This window comes from Rhinatrema bivittatum, chromosome 9, assembly GCF_901001135.1.
Source record: "Rhinatrema bivittatum chromosome 9, aRhiBiv1.1, whole genome shotgun sequence".
NCBI lineage: Eukaryota > Metazoa > Chordata > Amphibia > Gymnophiona > Rhinatrematidae > Rhinatrema > Rhinatrema bivittatum.
Window position 1 is genome coordinate 21,417,910 of NC_042623.1, and position 24,843 is coordinate 21,442,752.

Genomic DNA, 24,843 nt, shown 5'->3' on the forward strand with positions numbered 1-24,843 from the left:
GGCGGTCGCCATTTTGGGATCGCTGGTCTTCGGTTTCTCTCTCTCCCTTTTACCACTCTTTGATGCCATCGATGGAGAAACCTTTTGCATATAATTTGTGATGGACATAAGCTCTCTGTGGGAAGGTGGTCCACACCCCTGTGTCGAGCCGTTTACTGCGTGGATGGACCGCGATAGTGGGAGTGGGCCCTGGAGCCAGTGAGAAAAGCGTCCTCCTGGCTCACCACATCACACGATCTCCTCAATCGTCTGTTTTTAAGTGGAGCAATCATACTCTGTAGGAACCTGGGCCAATTCTGTCTGCCAAATGTTTGCCTTGTCTTCAACATCTGAAATACGTTGCTCTGCCGATTTGCATTTGTTGTTGAATCATGGTCAGCTGTGTATTTACACCCAAACGTTGTGTGACGACCTGGTCAAATTTCCCTTCTAAAGCCATGAGCACCATAGCAGCTACCTCATTTGTCAACGGATCCGGGTCGTCAGAGGCCAGGCCGGATTCGGGTGTATCAGTCATCTTGGGATCACTTCCTTTCAGTTTATCTTTTTCTTTTCTGGACGTCTTTGTCGCCATTTCTGCGGTGGAACGGCAGATGATAGTGTAAACCAAATTACCAGAGTATGGAGAAAATTTTCAGGGTACAATATCCTAGGCCACAATACTGAGATCGCTGCAAAAGGACGAATTAGAGGAGAGGGCCCTCGGAGAGATCAGGCAGCACATCTCTCTCTCTCATAGCATCATGTGACCTCCATCATTCATTTTTAATGAATGAAAAATATGCAGTGAATGAGACCATTTTTGGTTTATTCTAAATGGAACAAATCAAAAATAGCTTCTGATAAAAATACCTGAAAATTTTGGGGAATTTTTGTATTTGTTGCATTTTTTATTTAAAGAAAGGGCCTTTCATGGCCCAATCTTGTAGCCTAGGCTGAGGCCTGGTGACTTTTCAGGGAAAAGCCCTAGGGCTAGAGCTCAATACTGGGGCTCAGCCTCGGCATCAGGCCCGACTTGAGGCAATGTTTTGGCCTCAGAAGGCCAGCCAGGGCTGCTGGAGGCCCATTACTTTTTTTTTTTTTTTATCAGTTAGGGATTTGTTTTTGTTTTGCAAGATGTTTTTGTTTAATGTTTTTTTTTGTTTGGGAAACAAACCAAACCAAAAAAATAACAAATGGAATTTAAATTTAATAAAGCCCCAAAATGAACCAAACCAAAACTTTTGGTGCTGCTTATCCCTAGTGTGCAAAATGATATATAACATAAGCTGATCCACATATTGGGTAAGTAATTCTCATTAGATTACTGTAACACCCTCTATTTAGGGTTACCCCATACTACCTTATGAGCACTATAACATGCACAAAATGCAGCTGCTAGAGTAGTGACCAGAACCCCGTTCACCAACACATCTTGCCCATTCTTATGAAGCTTCATTGGTTGCCCATAGAGTAGAGGATACAATTCTAAATCTTATTACTTGTCTGTGCTATGGGTCTGTTATGAATCGCTCCTCCAGAGGGGAGGAGTTAGCAATCTGTTATGAATCGCTCCTCCAGAGGGGAGGAGTTAGCAATCTGTTATGAATCACTCCTCCAGAGGGGAGGAGTTAGCAATCTGTAGTGATCTGCTATGCTGATGGATGGAGCAAGCAGATGGGAGTAGCAATCTGTTGAATACGTCTCCTATGAAGGAGGACTTAGCAAACTGTTATGCTCCGTGAGCGGAGTAAGCAATCTCTAATGGATCTGCTAGGAAGTAGCCATCTGATATGCTCAGCTCCTGTAGAGAGAGTAGATAACAATCTGTTGCTGGTGGAGTGCTTAGAGAGGGCACTCAGCTGTAGTAGAATGTAGAATGGTGGATCCTTGGGCCGATGGCAGATGACTGCGCCCCCAGGAGGATATCCTGAGAGGGACCACCGTCTAGGCTTGGGTATGGAGACAGACACAGATAATTCTTTTATTAGACAGGTTAGTAGAACCACCAGAGGTGGCAGTAGTGAGCAGATATGCCCGGCAGGGCTGAAGTCCCTCAGATACTGGAACTACGATCCCAGGGTTGTTGAGCTGTAGAGAAACTAGAGATAGTGAGTAGACAGGGCATGCTGTATACATAGCCAGTACTTAGATGATAACTCACATACTGTCTTGAGAAAGCTCAGTAGCTGGAAAGGGTTAGGCCCTCGAGGAGCAAGTACCTGGTTCCAGGGAAAGCTCTGAGAGAGCGATGGTAACTCGCAATGTCTGTATCTGCGATAGCTTCCAGGCAGTAGAGAATCTTCAGAGTATTCAGGAACATGGGCCCTCGAGGAGCGAGTACCTGGTTCCAGGGAAAGCTCTGAGAGAGCGATGGTAACTCACAATTGTTTGTAGCAGTGATAGCTTCCAGGCAGTAGAGAATCTTCAGAGTGTCCAGGAACACGGACCCTCGAGGAGCGAGTACCGGTTCTTATCTGCAATCTGAAATAGAGAAAAGAGAGCGAGGCCCCCGAGGAACGGGTACCTCTGGTAAGTCTGAGGAGGCAGAGTAGCGTAGAGAGAAGCGGGTCCAGATGACTCCCCGCAATCAATACCCCTTGCTAACTCAAATCGTTAGCGAATACTGAGACCTTTTATATTGGAAGCGGATGACATCATCTCGGGGGACGCCCCTGAAGTTCGCGCCCTTGCAGGTACATCAATGGGAGTGCTCGCGTGCACCCTATGTCATCAGGAACATGGCGGATCCGCAGCGTCGTGCCGGTCCGGGGACGCCGGAAGGAGACAGCATGGAGACGCCGCGATAGCAAACGTCCATCAGACCCAGAGGGAGTTGCCACAAAGGTAGAGAGGGTGGAGTGAGGGCGTGGAGCAGCGACGGACGCAACAGTCTGTAAGGGGTTCCATGGCTTGGTGTCCACAAATTTCAGTGCGGAATTAAAGCTTTATCAACCCTCTAGACCATTAAGATCAGCTGTTCAGTGCCTGCTGAGTGTTCCTTCATTTAAACACATTAGGCTAGGTGAATCCCGTGAACGCTTTCTTTTATGTGCAGGGACTTCAGAGTGGAACACTTTGCCTTTAGGATTAAAAGAAGAGACTTCCGTTTTAAAATGGAGGAAATCACTTAAGTCACATTTGTTTACAAAGGCTTTTAATCTGCTAGAAGAAAAGAGTATAGAGCTTCCTTGATAGAATGATCTGCAGCCTAAAGCTATGTGATTCCAAAATGGTCCTTGCAGAAATTTGCAGCATATTATTGATGATTTTATGATTTTGTTTTAATTGGTCTTTTTTTTTTTTTTACTCTTGTATTGTTTTTTACTCTTCTATTTATTGTATTTGTTTAATATTTTGTTTGATTTAATTGTGAATGTAAATCTGTAAACAACCTAGAAATTTAGACAGGCAGTCTATAAATTATGTAATAAATAAATAAATAAATACTCAAAAAGCCCCTTTGAAAACCCAGCTACTCTCTGTTTCCTGACTTTTAACCAGTTTGCAATCCACAAAAGGACATTGCCTCCTATTCCATCACTTTTTAGTTTTCTTAGAAGCCTTCTGAAAAACCAAATACAACACATCTACTGATTACCCTTTATCCACGTTTATTAACCCCTTCAAAAAAATGAAGCAGATTTGTGTGCCAAGATTTCCCTTGGGTAAATCCGTACTGCCTGTGTCTCATTAAACCATGTCTATTTAAATGGTTTGTGATTTTATTCTTTATATTCCACGATTTTTCCTGGCACTGAAGTTAGGCTCACTGGTCTATAGTTTCCTGGATCACCCCGGAGCCCTTTTTAAATATTGGTAGTGACTGCCGTTCCATGCAGGTTACCCCCAGGCTTCATGTAAGAGTAGTAATATTATCATTCAAAATCTGTCAAACCCATAACCAAATTACTGCTAGCAACTTTTTTGCAGGGTGAGCAGCCTTCTTGATAATTCAGACAATGCTGCTTGAGTGTGCTTTGCTCTTGGACTTGGCTACAGAAGCAGTCTTGTGCTTTTTCCTTAAATGTCTGCATATACCCCAGACCAAAGTCAGGGTCCAGTGTTGGCTGTCATATGAATCCAATTCCCCTTTTTAAATCCCTGCCGTCGAAGCAGAGAGCAGTGTTGCAGTTACATCAAAATCATGAAAGCTAATTAGTTAAGGTAGTAATCCCAATGCCTTCTGTTAGGTGTAGTAGTTGCCACTCCACGCAGGTTACCTCCATGCACTCTTTTCTTTATTTCCAACCTCTAGCCTTTAGGGCACAGTGTTTATCCCATGCCCGTTTGAATTTGGTCACTGTTTTTGTCTTCACCTGGAAGGAATTCCAGGCATCCACCACCCTCTCCGAGAAGAAATATTTCCTGTTGTTGGTTCAGAGTTGTCCCCCTTGGAGTTTCATATTGTGACCCGCTAGTTCTACTGTTTCCTTTCCAACAGAAAAGGTTTGAAGTTTGTGCATCATTAAAATCTTTCAGGTATCTGAAGGTCTGTAACCAGTAAGGAATAACCAGTAAGAAAAAAGAGGTCATAATGCCCTTGTACAAGTCCTTAGTGAGGCCTCACCCTTAGTACTGCGTTCAGTATTGGTGCCCGTATCTCAAATAGGATAAAGACAGGATAGAGGTGGTCCAAAGTAGAGTGATCAAAATGGTGAGGGGTCAGCATTGGAAGACGTATGAGGTGCAGGGGAGATATGATACAGACTTTCAGATACCTGAAAGGTTTTAATGATGCACAATTGTCAAACCTATTCCGTTGGAAATAAATCAATAGAACTAGGGGTCATAAAATGAAACTCCAGGGAGGACGACTGAGAACCAATGTCAGGAACTATTTCTTCATGGAGAGGGTGGTGAATGCCTAGAATGCCCTTCCGGAAGAGGTGGTGAAGACGAAAACAGTCAAAGAATACAAAGGGGTTTGGGCTAAACGCTGTGGATCCCTAGGGGCTAGAGGGTGGAAATAAAAATAAGAGTGCGTGGGGGTAACTGGTAACTTGCTGGTGTTACAGTTCCTACCCTTAACAAATTGGATTCAGAAAGCAACCAATGAGGTCCCCGACATTTACGGTTTGGGGAACAAATAAACATGGGGTAACTAGCTTAATCATTAAGCCTGATACTTTGATGGTTAAGGGTAATTGGATTCAAATAGCATCTGAGGGCCCTGACTTTTGCAGTCTGCTAAACTGATAAGCATGGGGGTAACCTGCACAGTGCGGCAGATACTGGCATAAGCTTGCTGGGTTGACTGGGTGGATCATTTGGTCCTTTTCTGCCATCATTTCTATGTTTCTATGTACTCTTCCATGTCTAGCCAATAGTCACCCATGTATTGAGTTGATCCAACAAAAAGGTCTCACCTACAGTTTGTTTGTCGAACCTTATTTCAACACCTGAATACAAACTAAAAAGAACAAAAAAAACCTGAATCCCCTGCGGAGAAGTTTGTCTTGTGGGAGGCACTGCTGAGAAGGAAATTAAGAGAACCCTGGAGCTGGATGGGGCACTTGGCATGATGGTTGGCGCGACGAAAAGCAACTTAACCAGCTGAAACTGAAGGGCCTCGGCGGAAAACATGGAAGCACAGAACGGACGGAGGGTTTTAAAAGAGGGCTCAGGCAGCAAATCCGCCTTGCTCCCAGCAGGCAGTGGCTCAGTGGAAAGGGACGGCCTCAGCTGCTCTAATGAACCGATTGACCAGGCAGCCCCTCTTCACGGGTGCTTTGTGATTGCTCTCTGTAGAAAAGCAATCTGCATTCAGAGATCTAATGCCTGCTACACTTCAGACCCCCTTAGTCACAAATAACCTTCTCCTTTCTCAGCCTGTTCAGAGAGAAAAAAAAAAAAAGCAGAACACGGGGACAAAAAAGGGACAATTAACATCTCCAAAGCTGTTCAATTAACATTTATTCACAGATATTGACAAGGAGGGCCAGAAGTTCATGCATGCTTTAGCCTGCACCTGGTTGCATCCTCTTGACCGGAGTCCCTGTGGCTGAATAAATGAGTGAAGGAACCTTTCCAGCTCCAGCTGACTGCACGGTTTTGAAAGAGCTTTAAGCGTGCCTACAGATGCGCGCCTGAGAGAACCGAAGTAAAATGAAAGCCAACGTTAAACAAAACAAAACACATAATACACAAAAAATCTCGAGGAATGGTCCAATGTTTGGCAGCTAAGATTTAGCACGAAAGAGTTGGCATCATAGATTTAGGGTGTGGGAACCCGGGGAGGGGAGAAGGCAGTACCAAACCCGAGAGGGATCTGGGACTGACCAGATCTGATGACCTTACAGTTGTGCAGGAGAGAAAGGCAGGAGAAGTATCAGCACCCTAAACGTAGGTGGTGAAATCCCTCTGCACAAATCATTCATGAGACCCACCTCATCTGGAGGACTGTGGCCTGCTCTTGGGACCGCATCCCTGGAGAGATATAGAGAGCGAGGAGGTGGTCCACTAGGAGAGGGCCCCCAACATAATTCAGAGTTTGCACAAAGGGATCTATGATGTAAGACTTTTTAAGGATATAAATATGTATAGTATAAGAACATAAGAAATTGCCATGCTGGGTCAAACCAAGGGTCAATCAAGCCCAGCATCCTGTTTCCAAAAGAGGCCAAACCAGACCACAAGAACCTGGCAATTACCCAAACACTAAGAAGATCCCTTGCTACTGATGCAATTAATAGCAGTGGCTATGCCCTAAGTAAACTTGATTAATAGCCGTTAATGGACTTCTCCTCCAAGAACTTATCCAAGCCTTTTTTGAACCCAGCTACACTAACTGCACTAACCACATCCTCTGGCAACAAATTCTAGAGCTTTATTGTGCGTTGAGTGAAAAAGAATTTTCTCCGATTAGTCTTAAATGTGCTACTTGCTAACTTCATGGAATGCCCCCTAGTCCTTCTATTATTCGAAAGTGTAAATAACTGAGTCACATCTACTCATTCAAGACCTCTCATGATCTTAAAGACCTCTATCATGGGGGGATCACGTGATGAGCTGAGCCGGTGAGACGTGTTTCTCCTGGCTCCGGGACCCACTCTGCCTATCGAGGCACATCCTACCGCGTTCCTTCCTGCAAATTGGATTTTGACTTCACCTCGGGACAGAGTGCATGTTGGGCACCCGGTCGCTGCATAGATCGGGGGTGGTGATGTCCGTCAAGAGTGGGAAAAAGGATAAAGAACGACTGAAACCATCTGACTCCAAAATGGCGGCCGTCAGTGATAGTGAGCTCACCCCCTCCCCCCCGGCATTAATGATCGCGGATATAAAGGAGGCGATCCGTGAAGCACTGGATGAGCGGTGGTCCCAAATCACATCGCAATTGGGGGAGGTAAGAGAACATTTGGCGGCCCTCCCACCCCGGTTAGAGCAGGCAGAGTCGCGGATCTCAGGGTTGGAAGATGGGGCGGCCGCGTGCGCCTCCCTCATGGCCGCCCGGGATAAAGATATCAAGGCCCTTCAAGCAAAGGTGGATGAACTCGAAAATCGTGCCAGGCGGGATAACCTTCGGTTTATGGGGTTTAAAGAGGACATTGAGGAGAGATCTCTGTGCCAATTGCTATCGGACTGGCTGCCTGATGTCCTGGCTCTGCCACATTTGAAGGGCTCTCTGGTAATTGAACGGGCACATAGGCTTGGGGCGCGAAACACGAGCTCAGGGCGGCCCCGACTGGTGATCGCCAAAGTATTAAACTCCGCACACAAATCCGAAATCTGGCGGGCCACGCGAAACAAGCCGGATCTACAATATCAAGGTACCCAAATTCGGGTTTTTCAGGACTTTTCAGCGTCCGTCTCTGCTGCCAGGCGTGGTTTTGCCCCTATCTGCACGACCTTACACAGTAAGGGGATCAAATTTTCATTGATGTTTCCTGCACGTCTGAGAATTTGGCACGCGGACAAAACACATCTCTTTGAGACCCCGGAGCTGGCCCAGGCATTTATGGACACTATGAATAAATAATTAGCCTTTGCACCTGGCGATCGTGGAGCCGCGTTCTCCTTGATTTACCTGATTTCGCAGGGGCCGAGGGGTTGCCCTTCATGTTCTTATTCCTGGAGCTCATGGGCCTTTAACGCCGCGACGGACTACTGGGCTTTTTGTGGATTACTTCAGCTACGGACCACATTGAAACAATGGGAGTGTATAGTTGGTCTACAGACTCGTCTGGGTTTTTTTTCTCACATGTTATTTTTTTTCTCTCCCCTCGAGTTGGCAGATCTGGGTTTTTTTTACAGATCTCGCTCTCTTGACATTGTGTAGTTTGCCAATTGACCTTTTTTTTCTCTCTCGTTATTCGGTTGCGTTTTTGACGCCCATAGTGGCCTATCTGGACAAGGAGGGGTTTTCTTCTATAGTTCCCTTTTTGGACTTTTTTACCATTGTTGGTAGCCGTGCCCTTCCTTGTGCTGAGGACGCGGCGCTCTGGTTTGGCTTTTTGATGGTGGAGACTGTTTCTTGTACCAATGTTTTTTTTTGTTTTTTCTACTTTACTGTTTTTGCGATATACCGCTTTACCACCTTTGGTGCCAGTGTGATGGCATTTTATAGTTGTGTTTGGTTATGCATGCCTGTTCTTTGCATTTGCAAGTTCTCTTTTGTGGTGCACTGCTGGTTTGTGGCCGCACATTTCTTTCTCGTAAGGGTGGGTTCCCGGACTCATCAATACTGGATCCTCGTGTCTTCCTTGGCAGGAGACATTAGTAGGGGACTGGGTAAGGGAGAGATGGGGGTGGGGGGATATTGGGTATATGGGAGGGGGGGGGGAATTCAGGGGAGGGGTGTGGGGAGGGTAGGGGAGGGGGACTGGGTTTTTTGGGAGGGGGGGAGGGGGGCAATCCAGATACCATATCAGTTTGGACGGGCGGATGGGATGGGCTTTAGGCGCAACTACAATGGCTTGGCTGGTTCGATGGGAACCCGATGGTTGGTGGTGGTGGCTCCGGCTGGGAGGGCCTCTGCCACCCTCATTCCTTTGACCAATTGTGATACCCTTTACTCTGTTTTGTGGAATGAGTAATTCCACTAAATTTATCTCGTGGAATGTGTGCGGCCTCCACTCCCCTATTAAACGCACCAAAGTCCTCTCTCATTTGAAAAAACAGTCGTTGGCGGTGGCCTTCTTGCAAGAGACCCACCTTACAGACGCTGAGCACGAAAAACTTAGGCGCACATGAGTGGGGGAGGTGAGATACGCCTCAGCCACTTCCAAATCAGCGGGCGTGGCGATTCTTTTTCGTAAGCAATTCCCCATTGTCATAAACAAGGAAATAAAAGATCCCCAGGGGCGCTACTTGATTTTGGTAACTGAACTTTATAATCAAACGGTAGTGCTCTGTAATCTGTATGCCCCCAATACTTATGATCCTGGTTTCTATCGCAGTTTGTATGCCCATTTAATTCCATATTTGTCTGATATTTTAATTATTGGGGGTGACTTTAACACCATACAGGACCCACACTTGGATGCTTCTCAGGGGCGCCGGTGGGATGCGGGAGTTGGCAGGGGCCCGGCGATGTTGGAATCTCGTCTCCATTTAATGGATGTTTGGCGGGACCTGCATCCCACTGAGCGTGATTTCACACATCTCTCCAGGGCGCATTCCTCTTTCTCACGCATAGATTACTTTCTTGTGAGTACCCACGCATTTCATAGGGTGGTCGAGGCGGGTATTGAGAGTATTGTGATATCGGACCATGCCCCTGTGTGGGTAGATATGAGTTTTCTATCTCCTTTCACCTCTCCCAAAATTTGGCGTTACCCCTACTTTCTCGCTCAGGACGAGAAATTTAAAGAGTTTCTCTTAGCAAAATGGACAGACTATATGGCCAATAACCTGCTTCATGAGTCCAACCCCGTGTTATTTTGGAGTGCGGCCAAGGCGGTGCTGCGCGGTGAAATCATATCTTATGTGTCCCACCACAGGAAAACCCTTAATCGTCGCATTATGGTACTTAATGCCCAGGTGCGCCTTGCTAGAACTCAGTTGATTCGTGCCCAATCCGAGGAGACAAGAGCATCCTATTTGTCCAAACAGCATGCTCTTAATTCCCTTCTACACCAGAGGGCAAAGAAGAGCCACCTTTACTATAAGTTTAAACTCTATCAGTACAGTAATAAGACCGGGAGAATGATGTCTAACCTTATTAAGTCCTCGGGGGTCAGTAGATTTATCCCTGCGCTGCGTAGATCCCCAGCTGCGGTGGTCAGAGACACACCCTCTATATTAACGTATTTTCGAGATTTTTATGCTTCCCTTTATACATCTGACGGGTGGAACCAGGAGGCTTGTCAGCAGTTTTGTGATCTAGTATCCCTCCCTCATCTGACCCGGGATCAATGTACTATGCTGAATGCTCCCATTTCAGAGGCGGAGATACGCTTGGCAATCCAAAGATCAAAAAATTTTAAAGCCCCGGGGCCCGACGGGTACACAGCGGAGTTTTTTAAATTAATGGCAGATCAGGTGTCCAAACCGCTGTCTTTGATGTTCTCCGCCTTGGTGGCCCAAGGTTCTTTCCCCGATCATGCAAATTTGGCGCATATTACTCTGATACCGAAGGCTGGTAAGGACCCCCTAATGCCGGAATCTTACCGTCCGATTTCCTTACTTAACTATGATCACAAGCTGCTGGCCAAAATCTTGGCGGACAGACTGGCTGTTTATCTTCCTGCTCTGGTGGGGGAGCACCAGGCGGGGTTTGTCCGTCAACGTTACGCGCTTAATAATATTCGCAAAGTTTTAAGCGCCATGACGATGAGTCAATGGATGTCCCACTCATACCTGGCTATCAGCTTCGACGCCGAAAAAGCGTTCGATAGGGTGGAGTGGGATTATCTGTTTTATGTATTGAGGCGTCTGGGTTTCGGAGGTTTTTTTCTACAGGCTATTCAACTACTTTACAGTGAGCCGAAAGCTTGTATACTGGCTAATGGGGCGCAATCGGCTCCCTTCCCGGTGGGCAGGGGTACTCGGCAGGGCTGTCCTCTTTCCCCTCTCTTATTTCTTTTACAATTAGAGCCCCTGTTACTTGCCATTAACGGGTCTCGAGAGATTCGAGGCATTCGCATGGGTGATGACATTTTTAAGCAAGTTGCCTTTGCTGACGATCTCTTGGTCTTTATCACTAAACCTCACATGTCTTTACCCCCTTTGCTGCGATTGATTCAGGATTTTGGGAGGTTTTCTGGGTTTCGGCTTAATAGGTCCAAATCTCTGGTTTTGTCCTACCCTAGCACTCTGAGGGATACCTGGTCAGGCCCCTTCCCTTTACAGTGGGCGGGAGATGACCTCCGATATTTGGGGGTTTACCTTCCAGGGAATCCGGACCGAATATACCAGGCCAATGTACCTCGCTTGCTTCATCAGACCCAAAACACTTTGACGGCTTGGGGGTCCCTGCCCCTCTCGGTTACGGGGCGTGTCTCGCTTTTCAAAATGACCATACTGCCGAAATGGCTTTACCTTTTGCAGAATGTACCCCTGCTATTGAAACGCAAAGATTTGGCCGTCTTGGAGTGTTCATTGCGCACGTTCTTATGGCGGGGCGGGAAATCTAGACTTCCTCTACAGTGGCTACAGAATCCTTGGGGGATGGGTGGTTTGGGTGTGCCCGATCTCGCTCGTTACAATTTAGCTTGCAATTTGCGGCTCATACGTAATTGGCTGATAGGGACCTCCCATTATGCGTCCCTGTCGGTGGACCAAGCTCTTTTGCATCCGCTGGCCCCGGCTTATGTGCTGCAGGCGAGTTCGGGCCGCCTTCCTGCCATTGTGTCCCAGACTGCTCTAGTTAGGCCTCTCAGGCTTACTTGGCTACGTCTTACCAGGCTTTTACAAATTCCCTCGACATGTGCTTACTTCTTACCCCTGGGTGGGAATGTCGATTTCCCCGCGGGGTCTCAATCCGTTATGTTTAAGTTGTGGGTGTCCAGAGACATTACTCACTTGGGGCATCTGTGGACTCGGGAAGGGGAATTTATGTCGTTCTCGGATTTCCGAGACTTGTATCACCTGGGGGCTACTCATACTTTTCCATACTTGCAAGTCTGCCACTATGTGAATACTCTGCCGGCGGCTACTAAGGAGCTTACACTGTTCACTACACTAGACAGTTTTTTTCACTTTGAGCAGACCAGGGTCCCTTCACTATCTAGTTATTATAAATTCTTGCAGCACCGGCTTAGGTTGGATGTTTGCTCCTATCTAGTGGAGCGGTGGAATAGGGATGGGGACTTTTGTCTTACGAGCCTTATTTTATGTAACTGTTTTCGGCGCATCACCAGGATCTCCGCTAATATGTACTTTAGGGAAATGCAGTTTAAATTTTTAAGTCGGGCATACATATCTCCCCAGATGGCGTACAATTCCTCTATAGCTGTTTCATCTTCCTGTGTTCGCTGTCCTGGGACGGTGGGTACGCTGTCCCATGTTTTTTGGACATGCCCTTCGGTTCGCAAATTTTGGCGTAAGATAGCGGATTATATGGCAGATTTATTGGATGTGGCCCTGCCTTTCTCACCCATGTGGTTTTTATTTGGCTGCATTTCCCCATTAGAGTTCGAGATCCTGGTGCGCGCCTGTTAATACAAAAAGCTGGTTTGGTGGGGAAGAAAACCATTTTGTTGCTTTGGCGTTCCCCGGCGCCCCCATCCTTCTGGGGGTGGAGGAATCATCTGCATGCCATGATGACCATGGAGAGCATGGCGGCTCGGGGTTCTCCGCGACGGCGCCACCTATTCTCCAGCATCTGGAATTCCTATCTTCAACGACTTCCTCCTCGGGCTCGTAGTCTTGCGCTGAACGATTGAGTGGTGACTGCTATCTTTCCCTCGGACTTGCCTGATGATCCAGACTATTTGCCTGGCCACTCCGTCTGTCTTCAATGTTGTGGACTATAGAGGATTGCAGGGGGGGATGGGTGGGGGGGGGGAACGGGCGGGGGGGGCAGATTCTGCAAATGGGGGGGGAGAAAAGTTGTATCTGTTTGTTGGTTTGACTAACCTCGGGAGGGCTCAGGACACACCCTCTATACTCTGTATTTTTTTTGTAAAACCAATAAAAATTGTTTGAACATAAAAAGACCTCTATCATATCCCCCCTCAGCCGTCTCTTCTCCAAGCTGAACAGCCCTAACCTCTTCAGCCTTTCCTCATAGGGGAGCTGTTCCATCCCCTTTATCATTTTGGTTGCCCTTCTCTGTACCTTCTCCATCACAATTATATCTTTTTTGAGATGCGGCGACCAGAATTGTACACAGTATTCAAGGTGCAGTGGGAGGTGATAGAGACATTCAAATGGCTAAAGGGCATACATCATGCACAAGAAGAAAGCATTTCTCAGAACAAAAGAAGTTTTAGAAAAAGGGAACATGAGCGAGAATAAAGCATTCCTTCACAGAGAGTGTGGTGGATGATTGGAACAATCAATCAATGTGATGGAGGCAAAATCAGAATCAGGAAGCATGAGACAGGCACAGAAGAACATCCACAGTGAAAAAGCAAGGAAGTGACCTAGTAGGGTCTGTCCTCCTCCTGCACAAGGAATGAAGGGGAGGGGATAGATCAGATGAACCTTGCAGTCTTTATCTGATGCCATATTCCATGTTGCTGTGTGACATTCGTTACCTTACTGTCTGCATTAAAGCTGGGATGCACATAAGCAATAACATTTAACAGGTATTTCAATTGCTTGATACCTACTCACAGCCAACTCTGTGAAGCAAGTATCTTCAGCCCCAGAGTCATAAATACTTATGTATCAGATAATCAGGAAAATTATCATCCTAATCATCATTCATTTGTTTCACGATTTTCCAGCCAAAGAGTTCACAGCATGGGACAGGAGTCTAAGTAGCATAATTCATGGCATTTGTAATATTACAGGTTGATGGGTTATATTGCTTTTAAAAACTGGGCAATATTTGAATTAAAGAAAAACATTCTTTAAGGTAAAAAAAATTCAGATAAATGTATGAATTGATATGGTTAAATAAAAAGAAGAATGATTCTTCATGTCATTTTATTGAATAAGCATGCCATCTCATTTAATTTTAGGAATGAACAGTGAATTGAAAGTGCCCATTAAACAAACGAACATCAGTTTTCAAAACAGTGGGTGATACTGCTGAGCGCCAGCTGAAAATCTACAGACATCAGATGTAGGACTGACCGCCTCTTAATATGTGAATTATTCTTGAAAAATGTATTCCTGCTCTGGCAGACAGAAAAATGGGAGTGAAATTAGAAAACCTGATCTTAAAAGTAAATTCTCCCTAATGCCAAAATATGATTCTAACAAGTCTTCATACCAGCTATTAAAAATTGCCAGTACTAATACTTATAAAAATCCTAAACAGAATTCATTAACAAATATAATACACTCAGTACCCACGTTTACAAGTGTGCGATAATTAAAATGGCCAACCTTATAATAAAGAGGCTGAAAGTCAACAAATTGGTTTATTAGAAAGTGGTTTTGTTAAATAAGATTTCACAGCCACAGCACATACAGTGCTGTACACTGGTTGCTTTTGGTAGGGCTTTATTTTGATATGGAGGGGGCTCATTGTTGTGGCACCCCTATGGGTTAGCCACTAGATGTCACTAGGTCCTCTTCAATATCAGTGAGGGCTGAGGTTGGAGGCATCCAACCACAGGCCTCCCACCTGGAGGGCTGTGAATGGATGCCTCCAGGGGCGGATTGTCCTATCCGGAGTTCAGGCATCCCTCGGTGGGCCATTCACACTGGTCACATGGTCTTCATCTTAGTTCCTGCTGAGGGACTGCCAAGGAACAAGGTCTTTTGCGGGGCCACAATACCTGACGCAACCCAAAGGATGTGTTGGCAGGACCATGATGGAGCCCAATCTGTAGCAGCCTGAAGGAGGTGTCAATGGAGCTCCAACGCAGCCCAACACGTTGCGGCCCGATGAAGGTCTTCGGACCACGATGGAGCACAACCCAACGCGGCCCAAAGAAAGGCCTACAGGCTCGGCAAAAGGACACATCTGGCGGTTGCAGGGCTGCTTCCTCCCATTCCCCCCTCCACCAGAGAGTGAGCCTGTATGTGCGTATGAAAGAGAGAGCGTCTACATGTGTGTATGAAAGTGTGGGAGCCTGAATATGTGCATGAGAGAGGCTGCATGTGTGTATGAAAGAGGAGAGCCTGATTATGTGCTTGAGAGTGAGCCTGCATGTGTGTATGAAAGAACCTGAATATATGCATGAGAGTGAGCTGCATCTGTGTATGAAAGAGAGAGCCTGAATATGTCCATGAGAGTGAGCCTGCATGTATATATGAAAGAGAGACCACCTGCATGTGTGTATGAAAGAGAAAGCGCCTGCATGTGTGCATGAAAGAACCTGAATATATGCATGAGAGTGAGCTGCATCTGTGTATGAAAGAGAGAGAGCCTGAATATGTCCATGAGAGTGAGCCTGCATGTGTGTGTGAGAGAGAGGGCCTGAATATGTGCATGAGAGTGAGCCTGCAAGTGTGTATGAGAGAGGGAGAGCTTGAATATGTGTATGAGAGTGAACCTGCATATGTACATGAAAGAGAGAGTGCTTGAATATATGCATGAGAGTGAGCCTGCGTGTGAGTATGAAAGAGAGAGAGCCTGAATATGTTCATGACAGTGAGCCTGCATGTGTGTATGAAAGAGAGTGCCTGAATATGTTCATGAGAGTGAGCCTGCATATATGTAGGAAAGAGAGAGCGCCTGCATGTGTGCATGAAAGAGAGAGCATCTGCATGTGTGAATTAAAGAGAGAGAGAGAGAGAGAGCCTGAATATGTGCATGAGAGTGAGCCTGCATGTCTGTATGAATGAGAGTGCCTGCATATGTGTATAAAAGAGAGAGCACCTGTATCTGCGTATGAAAGAGAGCGAGAACCTGAATATGTGCATGAGATTGAGCACCTACATATGTGTGAGTGCCTGCATGTGTATGAGAGAGTGAGAGCCTGCACGTGATCTTGAGAGAGTAATAGATTCTGCATGTGTGTGTGAGAGCTTGCATGTGTATGAGAGAGCAAGTGCCTATGTGTGTGAAGGAGAGAGAGAGGATAAAGATTGCGTGGTCTTCTGTCTGGGAAATCAAAAGATGCCAGGTATTTATTTATTTAATGGTATGGAGAGATGGAAATTTTTAAATTATTTAATTTTTCATTATTTTATATTTGGGAGTGTTATTTCATGTGTCTGCTGTTTTGAAATATTTTATTGGTGTTTGGGAAATATTAGAACAAATTTATGTGACTTTTTAAATCATTAGGGGCCCAATATTGAAAGGTGGCTGTTTAAGTAACTAAGCCGGATATAACTTATCTGGCTAAATTACACGGTATATTCAGCAGCACAGCTATGTCGCTGAATGTACGCATATATATTTGTACTTAGCCATATCAGTTATTACCGTCTAACGTAGCTGGTAAACGTATGCGGCCAAGACCGAATATTGCTACTTAGTTGCATAAGTTATGTGGCTAAGTCGCTCCACCCATTGCCCACCCATAACTTATGCAACTAACTTTTAAGCCATATAAGGGACTTTTGTGGCTAAGCAGCAGCCACTAAATGTAAGTACATATTCAGCGGCAGCTATTTAACCACATAAGTCCTACTTATCTGGCTAAATAGTGCTGAACACACTTTGAATACTGGGCCTCCTATATTTGTTGGCTATGGTTTTAATATTATGAATGATGTCTCATGTGTCTTGATTTTATTGCTTGACTGCATAATACAGTCGGGCTTTTTGTGGTTACCAGTGCATGTTTGTGAGTGAAAGAGAACGAGTGAGCCAATGAGCATATTTAAGCCAGTGGGTCTGTGTGTGAGTATGAAAGAGAGCGAATGAGCCAGTGAGCATGTGTGTGAACAAGAGCATGAGTGTGTGGCACAGTGAGCATGCCTGTGAGAGACAGCATGGGAACCACTGAGCATGTACGAGAGACAGCGTGTGATCAAGTGAGCATGTGTGAGTGAGAATGTAAGAGAGTTTGTGTGAGAATGAGCATGTGTGTGAGAGAGAGAAGAAAGTTGTGCATATCTCCTACCCTTTACTAATCCATGACAATCTCAGTGTGACTGGAATCTAAAGTTTCAGGATACGGAGAGCAGGAGATTTATTTTAGCTTTAATTTTAATTATTGAGGGGGTGTTTGCTGAGTCTACTAGTTTGAAATATGTTATCGATGTTTGGGAAATTAAAAAAACAAAGTTATATGTTTGTAATCATTGGATGATCTTTTCATCAGCTGTTTTGAAATATTTATTCTTTTTATGAGTTTGGTTTTACTATTATGATTGATGCTTGATGTTATTGTTTGATGTTTAGTGAGGAATGATATTTGTTTTTCCATTCCATACAGTCTGGCTTGTTGCGGTTTCAAGTTCTGTTTTTGTCTGCATATTTCTAATTATACTTTATTATCTCTTCATTTTATATTTGATGAGGGTCTGTCTGTGTTCCTCATGTATGATTAAGGTGAGGTATTCTGCTAAGCAGACCTGTGAGGTGGCCCCAACCAATTTGCATGGATGGAATGGGGGTCTACAGGTTTGTTTTTTTACCCACTGTTGGTCTAGAGTATGCTCTATTTCTTAGGAAAAAATGTGATATTTATTTTGGAGATATTTGGGCTTAATTTTGCCAGGTTTCAGAGTCGACTTGACGTGTTGATGCAGGTGCTACAGAGAAAAGTGCACAAGGGAGTCACAATACCCGTGGGCCGGTTTTGAAAAAATCCCCTGGGCTGATATTTTCCTGCAGTCCGAGAACCCTATTTAGCCCAGCCATTTTAGAACTTCATGTGATCCAATTCAGAGAGAAATCCGAGCAGTGAGGATGTTTAGGTTTTACTCTCTGGTGAGGCCTCGCAGCCTCACCCTGAATCTTTGGTTGGAAGGGACGCCTCGTCCTTCTCCTACTAATTTACAGAGAGAGAGATTTTTAGGCCTGACTTCCATTTTGGGGTGACAGGGCTCTCACCCAGAGGCTTGAAGACCAGTGAGCCCAGCAGGCTGTTGCAATACCGATGCACTAAAAATGCGCATCTAAACCAGACACACTTTTTTTAACGTGTGCACAATCCCCTCTCCTGGGCGCTCGATGCAATAGGCAAATGAGCCGCCACGCTAAAAGGATGCCCTAGGGATAAATTGTGCGTCCATGGCATCTGGTGCCCAGGAGAAGTGGCTGTGCATGGGATAGGAAAATGGATGCTCAGTTTAAGAGCGTATGTTGTTTCCATAACCCGTGCACAGCCTTGAGTTAGGAAAATGGAGGCTCGTAAATTGAGCGTCCGTTTTCCTAACCTGACCTCCGGCAAGTCATTTCTTTTTTTTTCACGTTGCTGCTTTCTGTGGTACCTCTGACTTAATATTGCCAAGATATTAAGTATTTTCTGCTTTTCTGTAAACTTTTGGGGCTCTTCAAGACTTAATGCCAGCTCCGGGGCTGGCGTTAATTTTTGAGGGTAAAAATGAGCGTGTCAGGCACACATTTATTTTTTTTACATAAGGGGGTAGTAGCTAATAGCCTCATCAACCTGGCATTTACATGATAAGTGCTATTAGCTACATGCTGGTTTAGACAATCGTTTTGGACATGCTAATCCCCTTATTACATAAGGGGTTATGGACGCGCATCCAAAAACAAGCGTCCAACCACAGGTTAACCTGTGCAATAGGCCTGAGCACATAGTATTGCATGGTTCCACTCTTCATGCTTGGGAAGTCAGCAGAGCCAGCACCGTTTTGAGGGAATTGATTCCCATGGAATTCTGTAGCGCTCAGCATGCGAGACGGACCTCTCGCAGACAGGATGAAAGGTGTAGGCCAAAGCCAGAAGGGTGCCTAGGGAAAGAAGGAGCCGGCAGGATAAACGAGGTGATAATGGGAGTACTATTGTTCAGTTCTGCACATTGCTCTTGCTAAAGGATAGAAACCGGGCAGAATCGGTCCAGAGGGCAGTTAACTAACCTGGCCAATATTATTCAGCATATGTAGGGACCTTCACGTTCGGATCTTTATTGTTCTTTATTTTTCTCGGGAATTAATCAGGGAATTAAGACAAGAACAAAAACAGGAAAATATCAGATGAAAAAAATGACTCATATCGGAGTTTATTTTGCTTGACAGGATATTAAACATGTGCTTCTGGTGGACAGGGCTTGCTTCAAACACATTCATGGCACCAGACAGCTGGCACTTTCACTGCTTGGGGGATGAGGAGGAGGGACGTGAAACACAGCGTGGGTAGCACTGGAGGGTGGAGGGAGGGACGTGAAACACAGCGTGGGTAGCACTGGAGGGTGGAGGGAGGGACGTGAAACTCAGCGTGGGTAGCACTGGAGGGTGGAGGGTGGGATTTGAAACACAACATGGGTAGTACTGGAGGGTGGAGGGAGGACGTGAAACAGCGTGGGTAGCACTGGAGGGTGAGCGCTTTCACTGGTGGAGGGAGGGACGAAACACAGCGTGGGTAGCACTGGAGGGTGAGCGCTTTCACTGGTGGAGGGAGGGACGTGAAACACAATGTGGGTAGCACTGGAGGGTGAGCGCTTTCACTGGGGGAGGCAGGGACGAAACACAGCGTGGGTAGCACTGGAGGGTGAGCGCTTTCACTGGTGAAGGGAGGGACGAAACAGCGTGGGTAGCACTGGAGGGTGGAGGGTGGGATTTGAAACACAACATGGGTAGTACAGGAGGGTGGAGGGAGGACGTGAAACAGTGTGGGTAGCACTGGAGGGTGAGCGCTTTCACTGGTGGAGGGAGGGACGAAACACAGCGTGGGTAGCACTGGAGGGTGAGCGCTTTCACTGGTGGAGGGAGGGACGAAACACAGCGTGGGTAGCACTGGAGGGTGAGCGCTTTCACTGGTGGAGGGAGGGACGAAACACAGCGTGGGTAGCACTGGAGGGTGGAGGGTGGGATTTGAAACACAACATGGGTAGTACTGGAGGGTGGAGGGAGGACGTGAAACAGTGTGGGTAGCACTGGAGGGTGAGCGCTTTCACTGGTGGAGGGAGGGACGAAACACAGCGTGGGTAGCACTGGAGGGTGAGCGCTTTCACTGGTGGAGGGAGGGACGAAACACAGCGTGGGTAGCACTGGAGGGTGAGCGCTTTCACTGGTGGAGGGAGGGACGAAACACAGCGTGGGTAGCACTAGAGGGTGGAGGGTGGGATTTGAAACACAACATGGGTAGTACTGGAGGGTGGAGGGAGGACGTGAAACAGTGTGGGTAGCACTGGAGGGTGAGCGCTTTCACTGGTGGAGGGAGGGACGAAACACAGCGTGGGTAGCACTGGAGGGTGAGTGCTTTCACTGGTGGAGGGAGGGACGAAACACAGCGTGGGTAGCACTGGAGGGTGAGCGCTTTCACTGGTGGAGGCAGGGACGAAACACAGCGTGGGTAGCACTGGAGGGTGAGCGCTTTCACTGGTGGAGGCAGGGACGAAACACAGCGTGGGTAGCACTGGAGGGTGAGCGCTTTCACTGGTGGAGGGAGGGACGTGAAACAGCGTGGGTAGCACTGGAGGGTGAGCGCTTTCACTGGTGGAGGGAGGGATGTGAAACACAGCGTGGGTAGCACTGGAGGGTGAGCGCTTTCACTGGTGGAGGGAGGGACGTGAAACACAGCATGGGTAGCACTGGAGGGTGGAGGGAGGGATGAAACACAGCGTGAGTAGCACTGGAGGGTGAGCGCTTTCACTGGTGGAGGGAGGGACGAAACACAGCGTGGGTAGCACTGGAGGGTGAGCGCTTTCACTGCTGGAGGGAGGGACGAAACACAGCGTGGGTAGCACTAGAGGGTGGAGGGTGGGATTTGAAACACAGCATGGGTAGCCCTGGAGGGTGAGCAGGTGAGCATTTTCCCCTGGTGGAGGGTGGGACGTGAAACACAGCATGCACTGTGGCCCACGTTGGATTCCAGCAGTATCTGGAGGCCTTGAAATTCTGCATCTGCAGCCCTGGAGCTGCTCTTTAATCAGCCTGAAATTAGGGTGAATATCGGTTTAAACTGATTGTCAATCTTTGGAAAAATCCAGGAATTTCTGGGCGGAAATTGATTCAAACTGAAAGCGAGTGACCCTAAGCATAAGGCAATTGGGGACAGACTTAAAGATGTAAACAGGGATAGTCTGGAGGAAAGGGGGGATAGGTGAGATGTGATAAAGACATTCCAATACCTCCCAGCTCCGGAGACTCCGGAATGAGGGGTCAGGGTGAAAGGGAGGAGACTCAGAACTAATCTAAGGAAATATTTCTTTACAGAGAGGTTGGTGGATGCTTGGAAGGGCCTCTGTGGAGGTTTTGAAGACAAAGAGACAGAGACAGTATCAGAATTGGAGAATGCCTGGGCAAGTACAGAGGATCTCTGAGGGATATGAAGGGACGTGGACAGGCCAAATGGTCTTTATCTGCCGTCATGTTGTAGGTTTCTTAAGTGAAAAGTGTAAGAAAAAAAAAAAGGGCAGAAAACAAAAGAGCAGTCGTAAACACGTTCAGAGCAAGTTTATTAGATGGGACTGTTTCCCCTAAAATTAATACTGATGGCAGCAACGCAGGCATAGGAGAAAGTGAAGGCAAGCACTGAGCAGATTTATCCCTCAGAAAGGCAGAAAACTGTTTACGATCAAAAAAGATATAGGGGTGGATTTTCAAATGTATAAATTGGGGGTCGGCGCACGCAAGGGGGTGCACAATTGTGCACCTTGTGAGCGCCGAGCCTGTGCCGAGCTGTGCTGCCTTCCCCCGTTCCCTACCCCCCCCACCGCACTTTCCCTTCCTTCCCCTACCTCCCCCGCCCTTTCCCCCCTACCTTTTTCTTTTTTTCACTGTTGTTTGAAAACTTACTTCAGCCCTGGGGCTGAAGTAAGTTGCACGCGCCGGCCGACTGCCGGCACGCGATCCCCGCCACAGCGGCAAATGGCCGCTGGGCTGGGAGCCTCTGACCCCGGACCGCCCCGGACCCTTTAGTAAAGCCCCGGGACTTACACGTGTCCAGAGGATTTACGCGCGTAACCCTTTGAAAATCCGGCCCATAATGAGCATCTCTCTTGATGTGTAATAAAACATTTACAGGGGAACGTGAGAAAGGATTGAGCGCCCAACTGAGCCACTGGAGCTTCATTTGAAGAAAGAACTTTTCTCTTTCCTGTGAGGCCCGAACCTACAGCATTCGTACCCTCAAATTAAGGAAGAGCTTTGGAACCCAGGCCCTGCCTGACTCCAGAGTGAAACTCGTAATTAGTGTGAGATGCATGGGTCACTTCCTGTAAGGGCTGCTGAAGCTTTGCTAGTGAGCCGCCAAATGGCTCGAAGAAGCTGAAGGTGGGCCAGCCAGAAGAACTTGGGTGCTCAGGGCTTGCAAATGGGGATTGCTGGGAAGTGACAATATTTGCGCAAGCGATATTGCGGAAGGACTATCAGGATAATAAATACCTGGAATAGGGTGGACAGCCTGGAAGATATGCAAAACATGAGGACAGATCTAGCAAAGCTCGAGGAGTGGTTTGGAGTCTGCCAGCTAAGAATTAATGCTAAAAAAAAATGCACAGCCATGCATTTGGGCTGCAAAAACCCATCGTGACGTACCTGACGGACAATGCTCACATGTGTGACACACTGCTTAATACAATCTACATCAGAAATAAAAAATAGAGGCCCAGTATTATTTTTATTGTTAAGAATGGTACAAGGGAAAGATAAATACTCTGACTGAACAGAAATCACATAAATAGTAAATTTCCCATACCAAAACAGCACCAACTTCCAGCACTCAAATACCAGTTCTACTCCTATTAGGAAAACGGAACAAGCTAGGCTATTATAGAGCCAGCAGAAAACCTCACCTGAATCACATGTGCTGACCCTCACCGAGGAAAGAATAAAGAGACCAAAACGCATAACTAGAAGTATGCAGACAGAAACTGAACTGGAAGCTGCAACAAGCCAGAGACTCTGTATATAGTGCAACAAAGGAGAAAGAGAAACATCACCAGTCCTCATAAAATAAATCAAGAAATATAAAATCAATAGCAGTACAACCATACTAACAAAAAGAACAGGTTATTTCAAAACAGCTGATGAATGGCCTAGCCAATAATTAAAACCTCAACGTTTCCAGACACCAATTAAATATTTCAAAACAGCAGCCACAAAAACCAAAAATTAAAAATAATGAGATAAAACATGCTTTGCTTTGCATACCTAGGAAAGTTTGCTTTCCAGGTGTCCTGAGATTGTTTTGAATTAGCAGGGAGGGGGTGGATTTGCTTGCAACTTTTTGCTCTCAGTCACACACATGCTCTCTGTCTTTCTCACACTTACACCCACACGCATATACACATGCTCTTTCTCTCTCTTACTTATAGACTAAGGCTCTTAATCATACTTACACATGCTCTCTCTCACTTACACATACAGGCTCTCAATCACACACTTACCTACATGCTGTGTCTCTCACAGTCTATGACATTTCTGGACTATGACATTACATCCCTAGATTTGAATAAACATTCAGGACCTACGTTGGCAGAAGCACAGGAGATTGAAGTTCCATCAGAAGCAGTGTCAGACACACTAGGCTTGTCAAGGCCTGCATTAGTACCAACATCAGAAGTCATAAATCCTTCAGTTGTTGGTTGAGTCATAGAGGAGGACCTGGATGGGAAGGCCTAATGGTTTCCTTCCTTTTTTCCCCCATAAACTAAGCCAAAAGGGAAAAAAATAACAAGAAAAACTATGCTACAGAAGACACCGTACTTGCAACCGACCAATGTTCCATGCCCCTCACTTCTTCCCTATGGGCACCCAGCGCCGGATTTTGTAGCACCCTCGGGTGCATCTTCATGATGTCAGACATGCAGCACTGATAGTGCAGCGTTACGTGTGGAAGGAACCAGCTGGGTAAGATGACTTCTTTCTGCAGCAGCCCCCGGTAAGCCAGGATATTATAATTTATTATTAACCTGAATAAAGCCAAGCTTGAACTCTGCACCATCTGGCTTGCAGTATTAAGAGGCTCCAAATCTGACACTTCCTCATCAGACCTCTCAAAGATAGCACATATGTCCAAGCTGGCAAAGGACAACTGCGTGTTTTGTGTTTTCCTGTCTTCCCCAACTCTCTTCATGGAAGGAGGGGGGACTGTAGACCTTGGAAGCTGGAGGCATTACCTCTAGAGGTATCTCCAAAATTTCTTCTTGTACATATCCAAGGCTGAGACTGAAGGAATTTTGGGAAAAGTTGACAAAAATGAAGATTCTGCCTCTTAACCGTGTTCTCCAAAATTACAATTTTACTATGTAAGATCAAATTATCTTTAACAAAAGACAAATCATTCCCTTGGAGCTTCTGCACCTTCCCTAACATATCAATCAATCAAATGGCTCTTATGCTCTTGGACTGCTTGCACCTGAAGCAAGTGTTTAGAGATTGAGACTTAAGCTGAATAGAAAAATCCATATTGAAAGGGAGCATTCCAAGCACAGTGTTGCCTTCTGTTTATCCTCTAGGTTGATGGCATTAAGCCTAACAAGAACTGACTTTAGGGGATCTTGAGGTAGGTGCTCTTCCTCCAAGGCTGTACCCTCAACCAGTAGAGTTGGTAAACCCTTGGCTTTCAACTGCTGGTCAGACTTCCCCTGTAGCCACAGCGCCATTAACTTGACTAGCTAGGCCAACTGGGCCTCTGGCAGCAATATTCCCTGCTGTTTCAGCACCGCCCATGCCATCTGGTCACCAAACGCAAGACACACAGAACTTGCACCTCCCGCTTTCACCAACTCAGGCAGATCATCATCATCAGCAGCAACGACGTCCAGGAAG

The 24,843-nt window shown here is 46.4% G+C and overlaps 1 long non-coding RNA gene across 1 annotated transcript in view; it reads left to right on the forward strand.

Annotated features, from left to right (window-relative positions):
* LOC115099513 overlaps positions 1-14,718 on the forward strand; it is a 99,106-nt gene extending 84,388 nt beyond the window's left edge. Inside the window, exon 4 of the long non-coding RNA XR_003858813.1 lies at positions 14,055-14,718. This is a non-coding gene — a long non-coding RNA (uncharacterized LOC115099513). The remainder of the gene's footprint in view (positions 1-14,054) is intronic.
* Positions 14,719-24,843: the final 10,125 nt, after the last annotated feature.